The following is a 17,833-nucleotide window of genomic DNA, read 5'->3' on the forward strand; positions in this document are numbered from 1 at the left end:
GGCGCTCCGTACCAAATCATCACGGCCAGTGGCATTACCTAAATAGTATCTTTGTATGAGTCAAGCTCAGTACCAGGTTAGACTAAATGATTGTTCATTATTAAAAGGAAAAAAAAAAAAAGTTTAAACAAGACTTGTACAAACAGGAAATAGAACCAAGACGAAAGAATACGCTGAGTCATCCCAGAGGTTTGTTTAGACTACAACAACACGGAGTTTGTAAGTACATGCTTTGCACTTTAAGTATTGCAAAATGGATACATACTTCAGTAAAACAAATTTGGAAAAGAAAAGGGATAAAGGTAAAAAGCAAAATGATGATTTCTACCAAGAACTGGTTGAAGTAGAGACCCACAATAGACTGGTTGAACGTGTAAACAAACTAGAAATGGCTTTCAAAAATGAAATTGATGAAATAAAGAAGCAGATGCACTTGCAAAAGGAAGAAATAGAAAAACTAGGAAGGGAGGCCAATAAGAAAGACACAACCATCAGTGAACTAACAGTGGAATTTAGTACTCTTAGGATGAAAATGAGTGAAATGGCAAGTACAGTAGTCAATCACGAGAGTGTTATGGAAGAGTTCAAAAATGACACAGAGACAATTAGGCAAGTTAGTAGTTTTATTGACCAGAGCAGTGATATTGAGAAGATAACACAAGTGAATGAAGCTGTGCAAAGCTACAAAAATGATGTAGAAACCACGTATGCTGAAATGGTGAAAGTAAAGAAAGACTTAGAAGCAAGGGTGGAAGAAAAAAGCATTAAAAAGGAGGTGAAAAGAATAATCCAAAACAATCCAAAGTTAATCAGAGATTCAGTAGAGATAAACAAATCAATTGTAATCACTGGTATAGAAGAGGAAGAAGTTAAAAACAAGATCACAAGAGACAAAAAGGAGATGGCAAATGTTATGAGCTTATTGAAAGAAGTATCAGAGGAAATCTGTAGTAAAGACATAGAGGGACACAAAAGGTTAGGGAAATACGAGAAAAGCAAGACAAGACCTCTAAAGGTGACTTTCCAGAGTGTAAACACTGTGGAAGAGATACTAAAAAATGCAAAAGAATCTTAAGGAAAAAGAGGAGTACAAAAATCTATGGATAAAAAGATGCCTAACACAAGAGGAACTGGAATTACTGAAAGAGAAAAGGGAGGAAGCAAAAACAAAAAATGAGGGAAGATCAGAAGAGGAGAAGAAGAAATTTTTTTTTACAAAGTAAGAGGATTGCAGGTACGAAAGTGGTACACAAACAGGATGGAAGAAAAAGGAGGAAGGTAGTAGAACCATGTCATGACAAGTATATAAACAAGATGATAAAGTTGATGTACTCAAATGTGGATGGAATGGTATCTAAATTACTAGAGATGAATGATTATTTTTCTGAGAAAATGAACCACAAATAATATGCCTAACTGAAACAAAATTAACACCAAGGATATCCAATGACATACTAAACTTAGAGGAATACAATATATGGAGAAGAGACAGATATTTAAAAAAAAGGAGGAATTATAATATTAACTGAGAAAAATCTAAAAGTCAATGAAATAAAACTAGATATACCATCACAGGTAGAACTGATACCAGTAGAGATCGACACATCTGAAGGTAAAGTAATTGTAGCCAATTTGTACATGCCACCCAGATCAAACACATGGGAAAGAGACGAATATGAGGACCTGGCAGAGAGTACAATTCAGAGTGTAAGATCATTGCTACATAAAATGGAAGAGAAATCGGAAAGAATTATACTAACTGGGGACTTCAATACAAATATAAATTGGAATACTCTAGATATAAATAGCCAAGAAAGCTGTTGGGACCAAAAGTTCCTGGATCTCGTACAAGAGTTTTTCTTAACACAACATGTGAGGGAAACCACCAGAAAAAGAGGACTTGTTGTACCTTCAGTGCTAGATCTAATATTTACAAGGCAAGAAAATGATATTGACAGTTTAATATATCACCTTCCACTCGGCTAAAGCGATCATGCAGTACTGAATTATAACTTCAGGATAGCATATGACATAGTAAACAGCAATGATAGTTACAAAAAGAGTCTAAACTATAAAAAGGGAAATTATCAAGACCTAAAGAAGTATTTCTTAGAAGTTGATTGGGAAAATGAGCTTAGAGGACAAGATTTAAATGCTGTATATAATTTTTTTTTTGAATTTTATGAAATAGGAGTCCAGAAGTACATCCCACAGCACAAAGAAGCAGATAAGAAAATACAGAAATGGTTCAATACAGAATGTAAAAAATCAAAATAAAGAAGAGATTTGTTGTGGAATAGATACAGAAGACACAATAGTGAAAGGGCGTATAATAATTACAAACAGGCAAGAAACGACTATACAAGAATAAGGAGGGAAGCCCAAAAACAGTTTGAGGAGGATATAATAAATAAAAGTAGTGATCAACCAAAGCTGTTTTACAGCTATATCAGAAGCAAAACTAAAGTAAAAGATATAATACAATCCATTGCGGACGAGGGAATCACTTATACACAAGAGAAAGATATTTGTGAAGCACTAAATAAGAATTTCCAATTAGTTTTTACAGAAGAAAAAAATTTTGAGAGGGACTATGTGGAACACGCATGTCCACACATACTACCAGATATACAAATAGCAGAAAAAGTAATACAGGAGGAGTTAAGTAGATTAGACAGAGGAAAAGCAAGTGGTCCTGATGAAATTTCATGTTGGGTATTACGAGAATGTGCAAAGGAGTTAAGTAAACCATTATTTTTAATTTTCAAGAAATCCTTGAGTCAAGGTAAACTACCGGATATTTGGAAACAAGCAAATATTGTCCCCTTATTCAAGAAAGGAAATAGACAAAATCCACTCAACTACCGACCAGTATCACTGACCAGTGTTGTAAGCAAGGTATTAGAAAAACTTATAAGAAAAGCTTGGGTAAATCATCTAGAAGAACACAGTATGATAACAGAAAGACAGTTTGGTTTCAGAAAAGGAAAATCATGTGTTACTAATCTGTTGAGCTACTATGACAGAGTAACAAACACAATACAGGAAAGGGAAGGATGGGTGGACAGTATCTATTTAGATTTCAAGAAAGCTTTTGACACAGTACCACACCAAAGACTTTTATGGAAAGTGTACCATCAAGGAGGAATTCGAGGCAAACTGTTTTGTTGGATGCAAGACTTTCTCATAAAAAGAGAAATGAGAACAGTACTAAGAGGAAACTACTCATCATGGAAAGAAGTGACTAGTGGAGTACCACAGGGTTCAGTGCTGGCACCAATCATGTTTTTAGTGTATATAAATGATATAAACAGTAACACTGGAAATGAGAGCTATCTGAATATGTTTGCAGATGATGCAAAAATACAAAGGAGAATTACTAACACAGACTCTTGTAAAGAGCTACAAGAAGAATTAAATAAACTTCATGAATGGAGTAGTACATGGCAAATGGAATTCAATGTGGACAAGTGTCATGTAATCAAGTTTGGTAAAAGTGGAAAAAGACCTGATTGGGAATATAAGTTAGGAAATAAAAACCTATACACATCAGAAAGAGAGAAAGACCTAGGTGTGATTATCAATAACAGACTATCTCCGGCTGACCACATCAGCGAGAAGGTACGGAACATGTATACACTGCTTGCAAATATGAGAATAGCATTCACATACATAAATGAAGACATGCTAAGAAGGATAATAATATCATTCATTAGACCAACCCTGGAATATGCATCAGTAGTCTGGAGTCCTCATCTCAAAAAGCACATAGACAAGATTGAAAAAGTTCAAAGGGCCGCTACAAGATGGATACCAAGCTTAAGGGACCTAAGCTACGAAGAAAGACTAAATAAACTGAATCTACCAACACTACAGGAGAGAAGGAAAAGAGGTGACATGATAATGCTATATAAATGCATATCAGGAAAGGAGAAAATAGACATAAATGATTAGTTAACATATGGAGAAGCATCAGCAAGAGGACACTGCAAAAAATTGCATAAGAAGAGAGGTGATAAAGACGTAAGGAAATTCAGTTTCCCAAACAGAGCAATTGATCAATGGAATGCACTACCGAATGAATAGTGTGTGCCAAAACAATTCACAAATTTAAGGATATGTACGATAAATATGGTTTAAGACACGGGACAGTACGAGCTTGACTCATTCCTGTAAAGATGCAATTAGGTAAGAACAATTAGGTAAGAACACACACACACACACAGATTGAGAGAGAGAGGAGTTACAAGGAAAAGTTAGGATCTTAATGACTATGCAGCCCATACTGTGGGGGTACTTCTTGTTTGCCTGGGAATGCATATCCAATTCACATTGATTCTAGTGTAAGATCCTGCCGATGAATCCCTTAAACTTCTCTACTGTAGTGTTAACAATGTCCATGTTTAGTCAGTTTCATGTGGAGCAGATCTTGCACGTAAAAAAGTTTTCACGTAATTCTGCTGGTAAATTTGTTCATTTACAGCTTCCAATCATGGCTATGTGCCGAGTCCGTGTTAAGAGTAAGCAACTTTTTATGTAATGATTGTGAAACCCATTCAGATTTTAAACACTTTAAAGAGCTGACCTCGTAGTCTACGAGTTTCTACTAAAAAAAGTCCCACAGCCTTCAAGCGAACCTGATACCTTAGTCTCCTGAACTCTTTTTAAGTCGACGTGTGTCTTTTTCAAGACACCAAAATTCCACAGCAACTCAGGAAGTGGCTGTATTAAGGAGATATAGACTGTGAGAACAACCTCTTTATTCCTAGAGAGAGAGAGAGAGAGAGAGAGAGAAAGTATAATGATGTAAGATGGGGAAGAGAAAGAGAGGTGGAAAGAAGAGTGAGAAGGAAAGGAGGGGAAGAAGAGAATACTGAGAGAGAGAGAGAGAGAGAGAGAGAGACTTAGAATGGTAAGAACAATCGGAAGAAATCCTGAAAAAAAAAGTTAGTGAGAGAAGAAACTGAAGCAAAGAGGAAGAAAACACGCAGGCTAGAAAATAGAACAGGGTTATAGGAGTGACACAGGGACTGAAGCACACACACACACACACACACACACACACACACACACACACACACACAGTTTCTGAATATTTGTCGACCTCTCTGTCTATGCCTGTCTGTGTACTGCCCCCCTTCCCTCCCCCCACACTCTCTCTCTCTGGATCCTTTGTCTCATCCCCAGTTTCCTTTTCCCTCCTTCCCCTGTCTTTATAGTTATCTGCTCAGTCCCTACTTCCTCCCTCTCTTTTTTCTTTCCTCGTTCTCTCTCCCCGTTTGTCACTCCCTCCTTACCTTACTCATCTTTTCTTTCTCCCTCCCTGTGTCACAACTTTGTCTTACTTTTTTCATGTCACATGTCTTACCTTTTTTTTTTTTCTCCATTACTCCCTCTGTATTTATTTACTTGTACTAAATCCATTTCCTTCGCCGCTTTCTTCCCTCAGTAATAACTGCATGCTTCTTTTTCTCTCTCCCCTCTCTGTCTCTGCCTGTCACCCGAAATCTCTTCTTTCATTCCGCTATTCCCACTGTCTTTCCCTCCCTCCCTTCCTCTCCCTCCCCTTGTCTTCCCTTCTTAACATCCCCCTCCTCTTTTTTGCCCCCCAAATTAACCTATTTTCTTCCCACCCTTAATCTCTACTTTCTCTCCGCAAATTTCTCTGATTTCTCTCTCTCCCTCCCTTTTTACTTGAATGTTACATTCGTCCTACTCAGCCTCAATACTTTCGCTTATCCAGCTTAGTTCTTTCCTTGCGTCCTTGCCAGAATAACACACTTTCTTCCTCCTCCCCGTTACCTTGTCTCCATTTCTAATTTTTCTCATTATCGTTCTCAGTATTCCTTTCCGTAGCTCTCTTTCCCACTTTCTCCTGTTGTTATCCCTATTTCTGTGTTTGCTCCATTCCCATTTTCTCTCAGCTGTCTCCCCTTTTGTCTCTACTTCCCTGTCTCCCGGCCTTTCTATTCACATCTCCCTTTTCTCTTTCCCTTCCACACTGCTTGTATCTCATTTCACCTCTCACTGTCTCTTCTTCACACTCTCTGTCTCTCTTCTTAGCTCTCGATGTTCTCTCCTTGCCTCTCCCCTTCTTATTTTCTCCTTAACTGTCCTCTCAGGTTTCATTTTTCCACTCTCTCTCTCTCTCTCTCTCTCTCTCTCTCTCTCTCTCTCTCTCTCTCTCTCTCTCACGCAGTGTAGTAAACCTATCCCTAACTTGGTTTATGATATATATATATATATATATATATATATATATATATATATATATATATATATATATATATATATATATATATACTGTACTATTTCTTTATTAGTTGTTCGGACTACACGTAATTAGAGAGGTGCTTGAAGTACAGAAACCTCTAGCTGGTTGTGAGCCTGATTATGGAGGGTACCGGGTGGGGGTATGGGGTGGGAGAGAAAAGTGGGGGGGTTGGGTGGGAGTCTGGGAGTATGAGGAAGAGAGGAGGAGGGGATATATCTCCATCGAGCAGTGTTACAAACGCCCTAGTCCACGGAAAAGGAAACGAACTTATTCCGACGTCTGTACATGGAAAGTAAAAGGTATGATTATTTCCTCTCTCTCTCTCTCTCTCTCTCTCTGCGCGAGCACTTGTGTGTGTGTGTGTGTGTGTGTGTGTGTGTGTGTGTGTCTGCACGCGTGCACCATTGGCGAGTGTTAGAAGGGAGGGGAAGAAAGCAGTCAGAAAATACGCGCGCGCGCGCGTATGGGTGTGCATGTGTGTATGTATGTGTATGTGTGTGTGCGTGTGTGTGTGCGTGTGTGTGTGTGTGTATGTGTCTTATGTCCTGGCAGTGTTCCATGGTTCCTAATGCTCAGTGCGGTGAAATCAATTCCATTTTCTCGCTCCCAACACCATTGCCTCCTCCTCGGTTTCCGAAAATGCAATCAAAAGTTTCAACACCTCAACATTCCCACCCACCTTGCCTTGGCCAACCAGTGCACACGTGTATTAATGATATTCGTTATGGTGATATCTAGCGTGACTGTACTTTGTAATTTTAGGACGACGTTAACATTGTTGATCTATGAAAGCAAGTATTGTTGTACGGCCTAAGTGTTCGGCCACACATGCTAGAAATATGTGATCGAAAAGATGAAACGAAGCGCAGGGTAAAAGCCGCTGCAATATCCGAGTCTGAACTTTGGACGGACCCCTAACCCTCGTTTCCTCTTGTCGACATGTCTGAAGCGAGCGTGGTCGCATCCTATCGTTTTCTACACCATAAATGCAATTAATTTATTTACTAACGCTAAAGATTTTCCTTCTCGCAAGTAAACACACGGGACCTCTGGGACGTACGAGCACCCTTTTTAGAATAAGCTTATAAATGAAAAGAACATTAATAATTCCGATTTTTTGTTTTAACAGACGAGTCCTGTATGTGACAGCCCTAGCATGTATTCAGTATGGACGGTAGATGTTAGCGCCGAAGTGGTGACATGTGAAGATGTCGGAGGACTACTGGGCCTTGGGGATATGCCCTGGGGATAGACCATGAAGCTTTTGCCCGAAGTCGGACACATAAAAAAAAATGGATAAACCACTTTTAGATTTTGTCACCTGCATACCTGAATTGCCACAACTAAGCATCATCATCCCCATCCTTATGCAGACCTCATTTCCCACCCCCAAACTGGGGTGAGATCGGGTCAAGAGAGAGAGAGAGAGAAAGAGAGAGAGAGAGAGGAAAAAAAAAAAGTACTAACGTAAGTTTGCTCATTTGAATGAGTCACACTCCCATTCACTCATCATTCAAGTAGTGGGCCCATCTCAACAGTTACTTCAAGAAACAAGGGATGAGGCTATGGCACACCTAATGTCTGACTTGGCTCGTATCTCTGACTGGGGTAAAAATAATATGGTTGTCTTTAATGCATCTAAGACTCAGTTCTTACACCTATCAACGCGACAAAATCTTCTACAGGTATACCCATTAATGTTTAAAAATATTCAGCTTAATCCTGCATCATCCTTGAACATGCTTGGGGTTTCATTTACTCGGGACTTATCTTGGAAAGATCATATTACATCTCTTGTAAAATCTGCTTCCAAGAGATTGGGTGTGCTAAGCCGACTCCGCTCTTTCTTTACCCCTGCACAATTGTTGACTCTATACTGGGGTTTTATCCGCCCCTGTGTGGAGTACAACTCTCATGTGTGGGGAGGCTCCCCACATACAGCTCTTCTCAATAGGGTGGACTCAAAGGCTTTTCGTCTCATTAACTCTCCTCCTCTTACTGACCCCCTTCAACTTCTGTCTCTTCGCCGCACTATTGCATCTTTATCTCTTTTCTATCGCTACTTTAATGGTCACTGCTCCTCTGAACTGTCTGCTTGCATTCCTTCACCTCTACGGTGGGCGCGTAGCACCCGTCTGGCAGCAAACTCTCATCTCTTTTCTGTCCAACTCTCTAATGCAAGAGTTAACCGTTACTCCCAGTCTTTCATTTATGCAACAGGTCAGCTCTGGAACTGTCTCCCTCTATCTGTATCTCCTGCTGCCTATGATCTCCAGTCTTTCAAACGCAGTGTGTCCAGGTATCTCAAAATGATCGGATCTTGAATTTGGCTCTCTATTGTATTTTGTTTTTCTCTTGGAGGGAACTGTTACTGCAGGCTCATGGCCTTTGGTTCCTTCTTCCTCACATTAAAAAAAAAAAAAAAAAAGATAAAAAAAGCTGAGGTAGTAATGTCAGGACTCCATATTATAATTACAAATCATAATAGATAGATAGATAAATAGATAGATAGACAGACAGATAGAATCAGCAAGTCAGATGATGAGAAAGTATTGTGTCTGCGAGAATCGAGCAATGCTAAACATGCTTACACACTCTAACTCAAGGAATGCTTTATAGGCACACAACAGCGCCTAGTGACCATACACACACATACACACGTACTCACACACAGGCTTCTAGAACATTCCAACAACAGTGTAACACACGTGACACGACCCCTGCTACACCAGAATTTTGGAAGCAGAGCTGAGAAGAAGGCTAGCCATAGAACCGGCAGGTAGTAGGGAGAAGGAGCCTAGCAACATGGGCGAGAGAGAGAGAGAGAGAGAGAGAGAGAGACTGGGAGGTAGCTCACGAGACTTTATACTTCACTCTGTGTGAGAGACTTTGTTAATATTTCCAAGACAAATAAAAATAGTCCCATATTATTCTTTACCTCTCCTGTCATTGTATGACAAAAAGGGAACGAAGATTATCTACTTACAAAATTACTCACGTATAACAACCGCTCGTCCACGAGTCTAATATATGTATATAACTAATCTACAAAACTCCACTACAAGAATCTTACAAAGTTATTGTGAGATATGGCGGCAGTGAACGTATGAACCTCGTCTATGAATCAACAGTGAATTACTACAAAATACAAGCCCACGAGTGTACAATTGATTCTGCATCATCAAGAGTGAAAACAAAAAATACATCTTACAACCAACAGCTCACAACCAGCTCCTGACAGTATTCTCTCCAACCCCTCCTCCGTCTCCACGATCATCACGCTGATTTAGAAGTGATCACACGACGTCTTGCCAGTAGTTTAACAAAATACTGATACAAACAATCTTGCAATTTCTACGACGAACCAACGAACTACAACAATCTACGATCAACTACAAGTAACAACTCCACGAGTCGTCTGTATAATCTTCTACATGCACCTACAAGTAGTGGCAGTCTTCATCCCACAACGAGTAAATCACAAGAAAAAAGGACCGTGAAGGCATCGAGAAAGAAAAACAAAACAAACAAACGAAGAATGAGACACGACTCACAACTCACAACCACTAGACATCACCCTCCTCTCTCTTCTACCTCCACCCAACCTCCACCGCTGACGCAGGAGCGCGAGGTCAAGACGACGAAGCAAATACCAAGCCCATATTCATAACTCATCTTACTCACTCATCTTCACTCAAGTTACTCATCGCTACTCATTCACTCACCACAGCTACCAGTGTAGGAAGTCGACTTACCATACGTGTTTGCTGAGTCGACGCCACGCCTATCAACGTGTGTCTGACACCCCACAACACGTCAGTCAACCTGTGAAGAACAACGCTATCACCACTTGCAACACCACTCACACCATTCCCACCACGGTAAAAATTAGTGAGTTACATAATTACTTCATTCATACGATACACAGTGATAGATAACACATTTTGCACAAACATATAAAACTGCTGTAAATTACAACTTAAATTCATATACCTGCTTCAGTTATCATCATAATTCAGTCATTAAATACTTGCACCAACAATAAATATTCTACACTGTATATATTCATTCATTTATTATAACAGTTATTTACTACCAACAAGTGTTACCATTTATACTTACATAAAATACGTGCTTCATACATACAGCTATACATTATTATATCCACAAGTAATAAAGAACATATACTATCACATCTGCTCAGTTAGCGATTAAAAGAACTGTATTGAACATTTATTAATCAAAGCTACCTAGTGGAAACAGATAAATTAAGTTACAAGGAAAACCAGAAAAAAAAAAAAATGGCCAGCACAAATGACGTTAGCAAGAATGAACATCAACACAATCGTGAAGACAAAGATTTCCACACAGTGCTGACACATACGTTGCCCACGATAGGTACAAGAGAACAACAAGTCAGTGTATATAGTTAATACTGTATATAGTGTATATATATATTTTTTTTATATAAAATAACAAAATATGGGGCTATATAATATCATTTTCAGTAATATCTGTGCAATATAAACTAAACCTTAAAAAAGGGTCCCAAGGGAATTAACCAGCAATTATGCAACCATGAACAACACAGAAAAAGCGTAGACAAACGAAGAAAAACAAACTATAGAAAATCGATACATACAGAAAAAAAAAGAAGAAAGAAAGCAATACAGTAAGATCACATAACAAACAAATGAAAATAAGCGTAAGTGTTACTACAAATGCCAAAATACCACATAAACTCCTTCTATAAGTGAAACAAAAAGCAAATTGTTGTCTCCACAAGCAAGTGGCATGGCACATCATCACATAAACTCCTTCTATAAGTGAAATAAAAATGCAAATTGTTGTCTCCATAAGCAAGTGGCATGTCACATCATCACTATCATCGACTGCAGCATGACAGTAACTTTGTAGCTTCTTGTAGTGGAGTTTTGTAGATCAGTTATACATATATTAGACTCGTGGACGAGCGGTTGTTATAAGTGAGTAGTTTTGTAAGTAGATAATCTTCGTTCCCTTTTTGTCATGCAATGACAGGAGAGGTAAAGAATAATATGGGACTATTTTTATTTGTCTTGGAAATATTAACAAAGTCTCTCACACAGAGTGAAGTATAAAGTCCCGCGAGCTACTTCCCAGTCTCTCTCTCTCTCTCTCTCTCTCTCTCTCTCTCTCTCTCTCTCTCTCGCCCATGTTGCTAGGCTCCTTCTCCCTACTACCTGCCGGTTCTATGGCTAGCCTTCTTCTCAGCTCTGCTTCCTAAATTCTGGTGTAGCAGGGGTCGTGTCACGTGTGTTACACTGTTGTTGGAATGTTCTAGAATCCTGTGTGTGAGTATATGTGTATGTGTGTGTATGGTCACTAGGCGCTGTTGGGTGCCTATAAAGCATTCCTTGAGTTAGGGTGTGTAAGCATGTTTAGCATTGCTCGATTCTCGCAGACACAATACCTTCTCATCATCTGACTTGGTGCTTCTATCTGTCTGTCTATCTGTCTATTTATTTATCTATCTATTATGATTTGTAATTATAATATGGAGTCCTGACATTGCTCGGCCACGCCGCTGAAGGTCCTCCAACAACAATCATCATTGACATATGCTAATCCATTAATACATAATATTGATTATAATATTGTATACATATAATATTCAAGGTAAATTGCAATGATCTAGTAATATTATCTTTTAAACAAGTTGTATACATATTTGAATAAATGCAATGGTTGTTGTATGACATTTTTAAAGATGTGTATGTATAACAGACATACGCATATAATTGTGCAATGGTAATACTGCTAGGTTATTACATTACATATTGAGTTATCCCTTTAGTAATGTCTAATATTTCACCTAACTTGTATGATGATTCTGGTAATACAGAATTGTGGTAAAATTGTATGATTTTACATAATATTGTAGTAACATTGTGGTAATACATAATTGTAACATTGTGAATTGTTACATAATTGTATTGTAATTGTTACATTGTAGTAACATTGTAGTAATACATAACTGTAACATTTTATGAATTGTTACATAATATTGTGGTAATGCATAATTGTGTTGGCCTTATAATTGTAGTTACATTTTGTTAATGCAACTGTTACATAATTGTGTTAGCCTTATAATTGTAGTTAAAGTTACATAAAAGTTACATCTTGTTAATGCAACTGTTACATAATTGTTACATATTGTTTGTAGTTACATATCGTTTGTAGTTACATAATTGTAATAATTACAGTCCTGACAGTAAAATCACTTGTGCTTATCTAAATAATAAAGTCAAGCTGTGAATGCGTGTGTCTGTGTACGCGTTTGTTTTTTCATGAGAATGGTAATAGATATCCACCTTTTTTTTTTTTTTTTTTTTTTTTTTTTGCAAAGAGACACCAAAATTTGGAGGGCAAACTCCCAAGACTTTTTTCCGATCTTAGCGGACCTGCTATAATCTGCCTCTGATTACAAGAGGATTACCAATCTCATTTTTCAGCGACGCCGGGCATATGCATTCGTGGACGAATGCTTTGTCTTTTATTTTTATTAATGGGATTTGCTTTATACATTTATGATACCTCCGTCATATTTTTTCTTCTATCCACTTTTTTTTTTTTTTTATATATTAGTGAAGGCAGGTTGGTAATGATGAAAACATAAATATCCTTGCATTTTGTTCTTGTTTTATATCCTTCTGAACAAACAACGTAATCTCAGTGACACAGGCAGCTTTCATAACACTTCTCCCAAATCTCAAAGCTCGATGGTCTTGCGAGCTGGGCCCTTCCTGCATGTTTTTTTTTTTTTTTCCTCAAAAATAGCCTGTGTTCAACCAATCACAGCTCCATAGCTATAGCACGTAGAAACTTCTGTTAGCCTAAGATCACAATACTCACCAATCCTTCTGTTTCCATTGTAAATGTTCCCAGGTCTCTAATTTGGGGGAGGGAGGTCACGCAAGGCTGTATTAATATGAGCCAGGAAGCAGGTGACTACAGCTCATAGGCCATGCGACTGCCTTGCTCAGATGGAGATTTCCCTTTGGCACTTGCTAACACACCCTTTTGCCCCACTTGACCCTGACATTCTTTTTCACTGGTCCCTACTACCACTGCATGAATGAATCATCACCCCTTGTATGTGTGTCAGAGAGAAAAATAATTCCAAGGTTTGTCATACGATACTTGCCACAAAAGATCATTTTTTACATTCCTGCAGGTACGTTTTCTGTGTCGTGCAAAATCATTTTATTTATCCCTGAGGTCATTTTCTTTTCTTTCACTTGTAGTACTCTTTTTTCCCTAAAGCATTTATATAGCTAATTTCTTATTTTACAACAGGCCCACCACAAATATATACATTGTTGGTACCTGCAACATTTGTATAGTAAGATCATTTTTGTTGTCACCAGGGCTCGTTTTATATACCTATACTTCTTCATATTATGTAGAGGAATCACTTATCTAATTCCATACTGCACTACAGGAACTGCACAGATTTATTACTAGTTAACTTCAAAGAAAGAGAAATTTGCAAATTATACTGCACAATTTTACCGTAACATTGCACTATATTACAACAACTCTTACACTTGTACTGTGATTCACTTTTGCTGTCACCTGCGCTGGTTTTCTTATATCTGCACTTTTCTTTATATTCCAAAGTCTTAGGTAAAAAACTCACATGGCTGAGTTCTTAATGCACTACAGGAACCGCTAAACTGACTACTGGTTTACTATCACACAAAACCAATTTACATGTATATTACACTGCATGACCATAACACAGTTCAAAACTACTAACAGAACTTGTCCCAAAAGATGACTTTCATTAAACCATGTTGCAGCTTTGATCATAACATTCATTTTTGGTACTGTAGTTTCCCTCTCTTACGAATAATTTTCTCTACAGTCTTACATCACGAAATGAATATCAGTCCTTACCCTCATAAATACTTATTCTCTGCACTGAAATTTTCCTTAATTCTCTGTGCCACAAATTCTTCCATTTATAAATTAACACTATACTGTATATGTTAGACTTCCCCACACACCAACAAAGTGCAAGCAGGGGCAATGATGATGGTGGTGAGAGAGTGGTGATGTGTAGGTGCCGCGAAAGCGATGGGAAGGAGGCTGGGAGGGCGTAAAGGGTGGCAAGGGCACTTCATTTTACACTCTGTGCAGTAACTTCTGCGCTCAGATGTCATCTCTCCAGTCGATAATTATGATATTGTCATTTCTAAAACTCTCCAAGTCGAGTGGGAGACAAGACAGAGGTGGAGGTGACAGAGGTGAAGGGGGCAGGGGCAGGGGCTGGTTGGACCCACATGGTAGCAAGCAAATCAGACTATAAGGAAAAAAAAATTATCCTTCCTGTCCCTCCTGATTCCCATGGAGACTGGCAGTGTAGCTCACCCGTGTCCTATAATATGCCAACGTCATGCACTGGGCACCATAGAAAATTGGTAATTTTTAAAATGCTGGCAAGAAACACAAAACATCTATTTCCATCATCTGACTCGCCGCGAATACCTGTTATGTGACTGCAATGTCCGTCATACAAGCTTTAGAGGTTAGCAGTTTTTTTTCCATCATACATTTTAATATTCTTGCCTTTTATGTACAGCTGACCAAGAAAATTATAACTCAGGAGTGGCCGATGATATCTGAAGTGACCAAAACAAAATGAGACACTCATTGGAAGAATGTATGTGAGCTAGGTGGAGAGGGAGAGGAGATAAAGACCATGAATGAGATGGAGCGATTGAGTGGAGAGTAATATATGAAAATGAGGGATGCGGGTTGGATGGAAGGCAACCAAATGGCAGAGGACAGGGCAATGTGGAGGCGACTTGTTTAAAGCCATCTGTTACGGTATTAAGGTGTATGGCAATTAACAGATGGATAGATAGGTCACTACAGCCTCCAAAGGACCAAGAAAATTAATCTGTCATCATCAGACTGTGCATTTTAAAAGAGTACACAGCAGGAAATGTCACAACCAAGCGACCTATGACATCCTAATCAATAACAGCTTCACCAACACTGGACAAAATCATCGCCCATTTTCCAGTAGTAACTGACCTTGGTGTCAGATTATTTCGCACCAAGAAGGCCTCTATAGTGTTTGTTTTTGTGTGTGTGTGTGTTTTTTTTTTATTATACATTGTTTTAACATCAAGACTGTTGGCATTTAGTAGTAGGTGAGGGCGCTCGCCATCCACTCACTCGATATAGTGCTGCTCTCGAGTGTCTGCCCTTTCCTCTCCTCCATCCTTGTTTCCTTCCATCCCCTTCTTTCTTTCCTTCATTCTTTCCTCGTCCTTCTGCCTACGGGTGACTTTACACTCCCTCTTCTGTTTTTCTTTCCTTCATCCTTTCCTCTTCCTTCTGCCTGTGGGTGATTATACACTAAGTAACAAGGCAAATGGTTTCCTGTACACCAGGAAACCATTTACTACGCTGGGTGGCAACAATAAAACCAAATTTTGGCGCCTGCTTTATATATCTATTTATCCATCTATCTCTCTGTGTATCTACTTATCTATCAATCTATATATCGATATCTGCTTATCTGTCTATTTACTTTACTACCATGCAGCTGTAAGAGATTTTTTTTTAATTGTAGGTGTAAGTAATATTTTTCGTTATCTCCTTCACTACTTAAGATCCGTCTATGGCGGAGACAAAAGTTGAAAATATCGTTTTGAAGGAGCAAAAGAAAAATAATCGGATTGAAGGATTCGAGATTTACAGTATGCTACTAATTTATCGTTGCTCAAGAATGAATAAACGTGATATTGAGGTCCTCTCTTTCACCATATACTTCTTAGTCCACTTTCTCCCGTGGAACACAAAGGAACAGGACTTGGCAGAAGTAGGTCAGTTTGCCTGTAGGAAAAAAAATTCATTTCAGCCACTATACATAGTATGGGTTCGAACGAATTAGTCCTTATTAATTGTTCAATGTTTTATTGATAAGTTGGTAATTGACAATCAACCATTCTTTTATTATGATCTGTTGTAAAGATACTAGTGCTTGCCCGCAAAAATTTGCGGGACTAACTAACAGCATTTTCATTATAAAATGATTGCAGATACCATTATCCATTTCTATATCGTTACTGAGCTCAAAATGACTGGTTCTGACCAAAAAAAAAAAAAAAAAAAAATGTTTTTCACATATTATTGTGTTTCGGGATTACCAACAATTTCGCTCCGTCGAGTCGTGCTCAATTGCCAAAAAATGTTTTGCTTTATTATTACACTCTTTGGACTTATCCAGACCTAATGCAAAAAGAAATAGGTGGATATCTATTACCATTCTCGTGAAAAAAAAAAAAACGAACAAACGCACAGACAGACACACGCATTCACAGCTTGACTTTATTATTCAGATAAGCATCAGTGCTTTTACTACCTCAGCTTTTTTTATCTGCACACATCCTAGATTTTATGTGCATATCTTTGATTATCATGCCAATCCCACTATTTGAATGATGAGTGAATGGGAGTGTGACTCATTCAGATGAGCAAACTTACGTTAGTACTTTCTCTCTCTCTCTCTCTCTCTCTCTCTCTCTTGACCCGATCTCACCCCAGTTTGGGGGTGGGAAATGAAGTCTGGATAAGGATGGGGATGATGATGCTTAGTTGTGGCAATTCAGGTATGCAGGTGACAAATTCTAAAAATGATTTATCCATTTTTTTTTTATGTGTCCGACTTCGGGCAAAAGCTTCAAGGTCTATCCCCAGGGCAAATCCCCAAGGCCTAGTAGTCCTCCGACATCTCCCCATGTCACCACTTCGGCGCTAACACCTACCGTCCATACTGAATACATGCTAGTGCTGTCACATACAGGACTCGTCTGTTAAAACAAAAAATCGGAATTACTAATGTTCTTTTCATTTATAGGCTTATTTTAAAAGGGGTGCTCGTACGTCCCAGAGGTCCGGTGTGTTTACTTGCGAGAAGGAAAATCTTTAGCGTTAGTTAATAAACTAATTGCGTTCATGGTGTAGAAAACGTTAGGATGCGACCACGCTCGCTTCAAACATGTCGACAAGAGGAAACGAGGGTTAGGGGTCCGTCCAAAGTTCAGACTCGGATATTGCAGCAGCTTTTACCCTGCGCTTCGTTTCATCTTTTCGATCACATATTTCTAGCATGTGTGGCCGAACACTTAGGCCGTACAACAATACTTGCTTTCATAGATCAACAATGTTAACGTCGTCCTAAAATTACAAAGTACAGTCACGCTAGATATCACCATAACGAATATCATTAATACACGTGTGCACTGGTTGGCCAAGGCAAGGTGGGTGGGAATGTTGAGGTGTTGAAACTTTTGATTGCATTTTCGGAAACCGAGGAGGAGGCAATGGTGTTGGGAGCGAGAAAATGGAATTGATTTCACCGCACTGAGCATTAGGAACCATGGAACACTGCCAGGACATAAGACACACACACACACACACACACACACACACACACACAAAAGCGCGCAGAGAGAGAGAGAGAGAGAGAGAGGAAATAATCACACCTTTTACTTTCCATGT

The sequence above is a fragment of the Coenobita brevimanus genome, chromosome 46 (assembly GCF_032717465.1).
Source record: "Coenobita brevimanus isolate Jiangsu-jjx chromosome 46, ASM3271746v2, whole genome shotgun sequence".
Lineage (NCBI taxonomy): Eukaryota > Metazoa > Arthropoda > Malacostraca > Decapoda > Coenobitidae > Coenobita > Coenobita brevimanus.